This window comes from Cervus canadensis, chromosome 26 (genome assembly GCF_019320065.1).
Source record: "Cervus canadensis isolate Bull #8, Minnesota chromosome 26, ASM1932006v1, whole genome shotgun sequence".
NCBI lineage: Eukaryota > Metazoa > Chordata > Mammalia > Artiodactyla > Cervidae > Cervus > Cervus canadensis.
Window position 1 is genome coordinate 1 of NC_057411.1, and position 9,804 is coordinate 9,804.

Here is a 9,804-nt window from a genome sequence, read left to right on the forward strand (position 1 = left end):
CGTTTCTCCTTGTGGTTTTAAATTGCATTTCTCTAGTGACAAATCATGTTAAATATCGCTTCATGACCTTACTATAATCTACATGCAATAAAACTTAATTTAAGGATATAATTTTATGATTTCTGGCAGATAAATACACCCACGTACAGCCACCACAGACAAGATACAGAATGTTTCCATCACCACAAATCTTCTCTTGTCCTTTTCCCAACCACTCTGATGAGCACCAGGCAGCAAATGATTTGCTGGTTTCGAGAGATTAGATCTATTGTCTAGGATTTCATAAAAACCGGATCATGGGTTTGCATTTGTGTCTGACTTCTTTTGTTTCACATAACAGGTTTTCTTTCGTTGCTTTTTGTTTGTTTTTCAATTTCCTTCATTTATTTCTAATAACCCTCAGGCCTTTTCCTGAAAAGGAAATGTCCCCATTTTTTATAACATTTATCAGAAATATATGGATACTATTTTAGTTTTTATGCTGTCTGTGGCATTCATATTTTTTTATTTGTTTTTATTTGGATGCTCTGGGCCTCAGTTGTGCTATGTGCGATACAGTTCCCTGCCTACGAATCACGTCTGGGCTCCCTGCTTTGGGAGCGCAGAGGCGTAGCCCCAGGACCACCTAGTTGTTGTCTCTCTCTCTTTTTTAATTGTGTGATACTCATTTTACAATGGTACATTATTCTCTGCTGTACAATGAAGTGAATCATTTATATGTATACATCAATCCACTCGCCTTTGAGCTTCCCACCCATCCCCTCATTCCTCTTCTTTAGGTCAAGGGAGAGCACCAAGCTGAGCTCCGTATGCTACACAGCCGCTTTCCACTAGCTCTCGTTTTAAAGACCTGAGGACTGTTAGAAATAAATAAAGGACGTTTAAAAACAAACAGAGAGCAACAACAGGAGACACGCCAGCACTGCATGCATGTCAGCGCTCCTCTCTCAGCTCGGCCCCCCTCCCCGCCCCCCGGGGTCCTCCAGTCCCTTCTCTGTATCTGTGCCTCTGTCTGAGCTCTGGAGATGAGCTCATCGGTCCCGTTTCTCTACATACGCAGGGCTTAGTTGCTCAGTCCTGTCCATTCTGTAGCCTGCAAGGCTCCTCTGGCAATGGACTGCGTCCTTCAGGCTCCTCTGCCCAAGGGGAGTCTCCACACAAGTATACAAGAGTCAGTTGCCATGCCCTTTCCCAGGGTATCTGCCCAAACCAGGGACCAAACTCAGGTTTCCCACATTGCAGGCAGATTCTTTACCGTCTGAGCCACAAGGGAAGCTCAACAATAGTGGAATGGGTAGCTTATCCTTTCTTAGGGCATCTTGTCAATCCAGGAATTGAACTGGGGCCCCATGCATTACAGGAGGATTCTTCACCAGCTGAGCTACCATGGAAGCCTCTCTCTCTATGGGTGTGTGTATACATTTATACATGTATAGATTCGTATATACAAACATATATACGTGTGTGTATATATATACACGAACACACAATATTTGTTTTTGATTTTCTGTCTCATTTCACTTTATGACTGACTGTCCATCCACATCTCTTCAAAGAACCCACTTTCATTTCTTTAATGGCTACACAACATTACACCGTACATATGCAGTGCCGGGAGCCAGCACACGAGATCCCACCCATGACAAGGGCATGAGGAGAAGGCCTGCCAAGCACGGCAGATCAGGACTTCAGGGATTTCGAAAAGCTGCCCGGCGCTCACATTAAAGATGATCTCTGTCTTTCTGATGCTTGCTGTCTTAGACTACTCCCTAATTTCTGTGACACAGGTAGAAGGCCTTCCCCGATTTCTCTCCAAACAGAGTCAACTTAGAACTTTAATCAACATGTCCCCCGGACGCCGGTATCCTATAAGATTATCCAGGATGAAAAGAGTGTTTCAATTCAGACTCCTTTGCTGGCATTCTAGCCTGCTTGGCAAATGCGTATTAATGTAACACAAAAATATTACTTTAAAAGTGGTTAGAATTGTTCATTTTAACCAGGAATGCTAAACAGGGGCTGCCTCACTGGAGCTGCAGAGTCTTTGTCTTGTAAACCTTTTAGATAAATTCAACTAATAACTTCTGCAAAAGGACTAACCTTTGTGTTCATTAAAGAATAGATTACAGGAAAACAGCTTTTCATTCACCTAGGTCATAAAATGTCAATAGGACCCAAGGCCAGAAGATAATATAAAAGATACTCACAAAGAACTTATTGGAAACACCCTGGTTTCCTGAGGGACAAGATGATGTAATGTTAAACTTTCTTCCCCTAAAAATGTATTAACTTAGGGTATAAAAGCTATGGTAAAAAAATAAAGCATTGCCAGACTCTGCCAGACCCTGCAAACACCCCCGTCTGGTCATTCTCTCTCTCTCTCTCCCCCTCGCGGACTTGGCCCTATCAAGGCTGGTCTCACTTCTCTCTCTCGCCGACGCCGTTCATCCTGAGGGTACCCCTGGATCCTGCTGAGGCTGGACCCCAGCAATGCAGCACCTTTCCCTACCCAGTTTTCTGTTGACGGACATTTAGGGTAATTCCATGTCCTGCTGCTGCTGCTAAGTCGCTTCAGTCGTGTCCGATTCTGTGCACCCCAAAGATGGCAGCCCACCAGGCTCCTCTGTCCCTGGGATTCTCCAGGCAAGAAAACTGGAGTGGGCTCCCATTTCCTTCTCCAATGCATGAAAGTGAAAAGTGAAAGTGAAGTCGCTCAGTCCTGTCCAACTCTTCCTGACCCCATGGACTGTAATCTACCAGGGTCCTCCGTCCATGGGATTTTCCAGGCAAGAGTACTGGAGTGGGTTGCCATTTCCTTCTCCAGATTCCATGTCCTAGTTATTGTAAAAAGGGCTGCAATGAACATGAGCATGCATATGTCTTTCTGAACTATGGTAGCCTCACCAAACCCAGTGGGATTGCTGGGTGGTATGGTCGTTCTATTTTCAGTTTTTTAAGGAACCTGCATACTGCCCTCCGCAGTGGCTCTATCAATTTACATTGCCACCAACAGTGCAACAGGGGTCTCTCTTCTCTACATTCTCTGCGGCATTGGTTCTAGACTTTTTGATCATAGGTATTGTGACTGATGTGAGCTAATATCTCATTTGCAGTTTTGATTTGCATTTCTCGAATAGTGATAGAATAGTGAATGATGTTGAGATTCTGCTGTGTTTGGTATTCCATCCTGTGACTTACTTATACAATACAGAAGAACACTTGAATAGATTCTGATTGACCCTGTGCACTATATAAAATGATACGCTTAGACAAACGCATATTGACAGGGATTCATCCTAAACGATCACTTCCAATTCCCACTCCATGATCTGCTAATCATCTATGTAGCTTTACCTTTCCGAGAATGTCACAATGGGGTCATACTGGGTGCAGCCTATTCAACTGGATTCTTTCACTTAGCCATATGCATCGAAGATTTATGCCTGTCTTCCAAGGGTTGATGTTTCATTCCTTTCCACTGTTGAGTGTTATTCCTTTGCATGTATACAGGAGGAAAATAAATTTCCTTCTCCCTTTCCAGGTTCTTGGTCGAGCCCTCCTTCTCCATGATTGAACACATTTTACCAGGAGAAAAACAGAAGTTCAATTAACATGTATACCTTTTGCATAGAGAGGAGATGTCAAGGAAAACTGAGTCACTCCCTGAAATGACCTAAGACTTCACCCTAAATGGCTCTTCAGCCCCAAACAGAAAAAAGACCTTGAGGGGAAGGCGGAAGCCATTTATGGCAGGTTACCATGCAAAGCACAGTAAATAAATAGATGATTGTTTGCAGATTGAAGTCCTGACTTCTTCACTGATAAGTGTTCCTTCCTTGAGATGTAATTATCCGTCTCCTAGGTTCAAAGAGGGACACCCTTACAAATGGCGATTTCCCTAATAAATGTAAATGTACCTCACAGAAGGGCAACCTCAGCCTTCCCTGGCGAGCCAACTGCTAAGAATCTGCCTGCTAAAGCGGTGGACACATGTTCTGTCCCTGATCCAGGAGTCTCCCACATGCCTCAGGGCAGCTGAGCTCATGCACACCTGCTGAGCCAGTGCTCTAGAGCCGGGAGCCACAGCTCCTAAAGGCGGGCACCCCAAGTCCTGAGCCTGCACCCCTGGAGCCCGTGCTCTGCACCCAGAGGAGAACCCACGTCCACAACTAGAGAACGCCCGCCCAGAGCGACGGAGACACAGTGTGGCCTAAAGACATGAGCAAATCTTAAAAAAAATAGGGGGCAACCTCTACTCAGTTGTTTTTTTTTTTTCAAATTAATCAAACTAAAATAAGTCAGACAGACCTAATTTGGGGTGGTGTGTTCTGGTCCCCTTGATATCTGTATACACCAATTGCTTGCACGTTCATCTACTGAAGGATATCCTGATGTCTTCACGTTTGTAGCCACTGTGAATAGAACTGCTGCGCAAAGTTGCATCCTCATTTGCATTTGGACTTAGAATCTCAGAGCAACTGCCTAATTACTGAAAGCGCAGTGGCTGGATCCCAAGGTGAGACCTATGGAGCTTTGGGGAAAACTGCCAGACTGTCTCTCGTGGGGGCTGCACAGGCATCCCACCAGCAACCAGGAATGGTTCCTGTGGCTCCTCATCCTCCAGCAATGACTATTATCTTATCTTTGGAGTTTGGCAGTCCTAAGAGGTGTGGTGTGAGATATCACGATTTTAATGTGTACTTCCCTGATTGTACATGATGGTGAGCCTATGTGCTATTTATTTTTAACAATTAAGGAAATTCTGATATGGGTGACAAAGTGAGTAAAGTTTGAAGTCATATGCCAAGTGAAACAAGCTAAAGAGAAATGGGCAAATAATCTATGCTTCCACTGTGAGATGCCCAGATAAGCCCACTGCAAACACAAAGCAGAATAAGGCTGCCAGGGGATAAGGGGAGTTGGACCTGTTGGACTTGGACAAGGGCCAGTGACTGTGTATGATGATGGTGCTGGTCAGTCAGTCAGCCAGTTCAGTCGCTCAGTCATGTCCGACTCTTTGCGACCCCATGAATCGCAGCACGCCAGGCCTACCTGTGCATCAACAACTCCTGGAGTTTACCCAAACTCATGTCCATTGAGTCGGTGATGCCATCTAAGCATCTCATCCTCTGTCGTCCCCTTCTCCTCGAGCCTTCAATCTTTCTCAACATCAGGGTCTTTTCAAATGAGTCAGCTCTTCGCATCAGGTGGCCAAAGTATTGGAGTTTCAGCTTCAGCATCAGTCCTTCCAATGAACACCCAGGACTGATTTCCTTTAGGATGGACTGCTTGGATCTCCTTGCAGTCCAAGGGACTCTCAAGAGTCTTCTCCAACACCACAGTTCAAAAGCATCAGTTTTCTGTGCTCAGCATGAGACACAGGACACAGCCAGAAGCAGCACCTCCTCACACAGATTTCCAGTCAGTGCCTGTCAACTTTCTACAGCCCCGGTTTCACTCCTTTGGGTCTGAGAGCTCAAGGCCTCATGAAATTGACGTGTTCTCCTTCTCAGACAAAGGAACCTAGCACACAGCCCCCTGCCTCACTCTGCCAGCCAAGGCTAGCAGCTCCTCTTACTGAAGAGCCACGGGTCACATGTGTCCTATAGAAGTCCTCAAATTCACACCAACAATGCCAACGAGAAGATCTAGGGTGGGGGAGGGCTGAGCTTAATGAAATTATCACCAGAGGCGCCAGACCGCCAGCTGCTAAGGTGTGTGGCATCAACTTCCCACTGGCCTGACATCTTGGAGGTCATGTCCTCAAACTGGTGACAAGACACCTAGGAGGGACACTCTGGCAACACGATCAGCAGGTAGTGAGACCTGCAGGGAAAAGTGGAAGTGGACAGAAGGTGGATCCTGCAGCAAGAGCAGATTCTCCGAGTTGCTGTGCTTGGCATGTGCTATGCTTAGTTGCTCAGTCCTGTCCTACTCTGAGAACTCAGTACCTTTACAGATAAGCAAAGGTGAAGACATTCAGCACCACCAAAGTAGCTTGACAACAAATATAAAAGGATGTTCTCTAGGCAGGAAATAGAAGGGAGTGAATAGACATAAAAAAAAAGAAACCCAGAATAATAAAGTAAATAATGATAGTATCATGCATATCAATAATTACCTTAAATATAAAAGGATTAAATGGTCCAACTGAAACACAGACTGGCTCAATGGAAACAAAAAACAGGCCACATAAAAATGCTGTCAATAATACATCCACCTCAGACCTAGGGACACACACAGACTAATACTGAGGGCCTGGAAAATGGTTTTCCATGCAAATGGCAATTAAAAGAAAGCTGGAGTAGCAATTCTCATATCAGATAAAATAGACATTTCAAGAAAGACTATTACAAGAGACAAGGAAGGACACTACACAACGATAAAGAGATCAATCCAGGAAGAAGATATTGTAATAATAATACACACGCATCCAACACAGGAGCCCCTAAATACATAAGACATACAGAAACAAACATCAAACAGGAAATTGACAGTAAGAAAATAATACTAGGGGATATTAACACCTCACTTAGACCAATGGACAGATCATCCACAAAGAATATTAATACAGAAACATACACCTTAAATCACACTTTAGACTGCTGCTGCTAAGTCACTTCAGTCGTGTCCGACTCTGCGACCCCATAGATGGCAGCCCACTAGGCACCCCTGTCCCTGGGATTCTCCAGGCAAGAGTACTGGAGTGGGGTGCCATTGCCTTCTCCACACATTAGACCAGATGGACCTTATTGATATCTTTAGCATATTCCATCACCAAACAGCAGAATGCATTTTTTTCCCCTTAAATGCACATGAACACTCTCTGGAACGGATCACACCTTGGGTCACAAATCAAGCCTTGGCACAGTTAAGAAACTGAAATCATAGCAAGCATCTTTTCTGATCACACTGATACAGGATTAGGGATCATTGATAAGAAACATTTGTAAAAAACACAAACACATGGAGAACTCAAACAGGTCACTGAAGAAATCAAAGAGGAAATTTAAAAATCCCGAAAAACAAATGGCAATGAATAAATGACAACCCAAAACCGATGTGATGCAATAAAAGCAATGCTAAGAGGGAAGTTTATAGCAAGACAAGAAGCCTACCTCAAGAAATGAAAAGAACATCAAATGACCTAATCTAACACCTAAAGAACCTAGAAAAAGAAGGAAAAGGGCCACAAAACCTCCAAAGTTAGCAGAAGGAAAGAAATCATAAAGATCAGAGCAGAAATTAATGGAAATGAAGGAAACACTAGCAAAGATCAATAAAACAATAAGATACATCTTGGAGAACATAAACAAAATTGACAAATCATGAGCCAGACTCATCAAGAAAAATAGGGCAAAGACTCAAATCAACTCGAAATGAAAAAGGAGACGTTACAACAGACAACACAGAAAGAGAACCGATCATGAGAGACAATCAGAAACAACTGCATGTCAATAAAATGGATAACCTGGAACAAATGGACAAATTCTTAGAAAAGTACAATATTCTAAGACTGAACCAGGAAGAAACAGAAAATATGAATCAATCAAGTACTAACACCAGTCACAAGCTGTTAGAGCTGGTGAACACATGAATCACAAGCACTACTAACTGTGATCAAAAGTCTCCAACAAACAAATGGCCAGGACTTCACAGGCGAATGCTCTCAAATGGTAGAGATGTGATAATACCTATGCTGGTCAAACTCTTCCAGAAAAATGTGGAGGGAGGAGCATGCCCAACTCATTCTATGAGGCCACCATCACCATGAACCAAAATGAAGCAGAAATGCCACGCAGAAAAGAAAATTACAGGCTAACATCACTGATGAACATCAACACAAAAATCCCGAGGAAAATGCTAGCAAAAACAAAACTAAACAAAAACACAGTAAAAGGGTCATACATCAAGTTCAAGGGGGGTTTATCCCCAGGATGCAAAGATTCTTCACTATGTGCAAATCAATCAATGTGATACACTATATAAACAAACTGAAAGATAAAAACCATATGATAATCTCAATCGATGCAGAGAAAGGTTTTGACAAAATTAAACACCAGTTTATGATTTAAAGAACGCCCCATAACTGGGCATGGAAGAGACCTACCTCAACATAAGAAAGGGCATATAGGAAAATCTCTCAGCAAACATTAGTTTCAGTGGTGTCAACATGCAAGCTTTTCCTCTGAGATCAGGATCAAGACTATGGTGCCCATTCTCATTCCTATTATTCAATACAGTTTTGTAAGTCATAGACACAGCAATCAGAGAAGAAAACAAAAAAGAATGCATACTGGAAAAGAAGAAGTCCATCTCTCCTGGATTGCAGAGGACCTGTTTCTATTCACAGAAGACCCTAAAGATAGAACCAGAAAATTACTAGAGCTAATCAGTGAATCTAGTAAAGCACAGGATACAAAAGTAATACACAGAAATCCTTTGCATACTTATCACACAGCAAGAAAAATCAGCAAGAGAAATTAAGGACACAGTGCCATTCCCCACTGAAACAAGAAACATAGCGTAGCTAGGAATGCTGTTGCTGCTAAGTCGCATCAGTCATGTCCGACTCTGTGCGACCCCATAGGCGGGTGCCCACCAGGATCCCCCGTCCCTGGGATTCTCCAGGCAAGAACACTGGAGTGGGTTGCCATGTCCTTCTCCAAGGCATGAAAGTGAAACGTGAAAGTGAAGTCACTCAGTCATGTCTGACTCTTCGGGACCCCATGGTCTGTAGCCTACCAGGCTCCTCCATCCTTGGGATTTTCCAGGCAAGACGACTGGAGTGGGTTGCCAGTTTCTTCTCCAATAGCTAGGAATAAACCTACCTAAACAGACAAAACATGTGTATGCAGAAAGACAGGCTGTATGATGAAAGATACAAAGATGAAACAAACAGATAGAAAGATATGCCATGTTCTTGACTTGAAGGAAATCAATGTTGTGAAAATCACTCTACTACCCAAGGCAATCTGTAGATTCAATTCACCCCTATCAAACAACCAAACACATTTTTTAAAGAACTAGGACTAATAATTTTACAATGTATATGGCAGAAGAAAAGACCCAGAAGGGCCAAAGCAACCTTGGAAAGAAATGTAGAACTGGAGGAATCAACCTTTCTGACTTCAGACTATATGACCAAGCTAGAGTCATCAAGACACTATGGTACAGGCACAAAAATAGCAACATAGAGCAATGGACCAAGATGCAAAGTGGAGGGGTAAACCCACACTCCTACAGGCACCTTCCCTTTGACAAGGGAGGCAAGAATGCACAATGGAGAAAGGACAGAAAAGAGCGCCTCCTCTCGAAGTGGTGCTGGGAAACTGGACAACTACAAGGAAAAGAATGAAATTAGTACACTGCTTCACACTATACACAAAAATGAATTCACAATGGATTGAAGACCAACAGTACGGCCAGGAACTATAAAATTGTGAGAGGAAAAAATAGGCAGAACACTCGTTGACATTTATCACAGCAAGATCCTCTTTGATCCACCTCTGAGAATGACTGAGATAAAAAACCAAAATTTTAAAAGTGGCATCTAGAGAAACTGCAAATTATTTAAGCAGCAAAGAAAACTATAAACAAGATGAAAAGACAACCCTCAGAGCAGGAGAAAATAATTGTAAAACAAGGAATTGGCAAAGGATTATCTACAAAGTACACAAGTAGATCATCGAGCCTAATATCAGAAAAAAAGCAACCAATTGAAAAGTTGAGCAGAAGACATGAAGAAGGCCACCAAACATATGAAAAGATGCTCCACATCGCTCATTATTATGGAAATGCTAA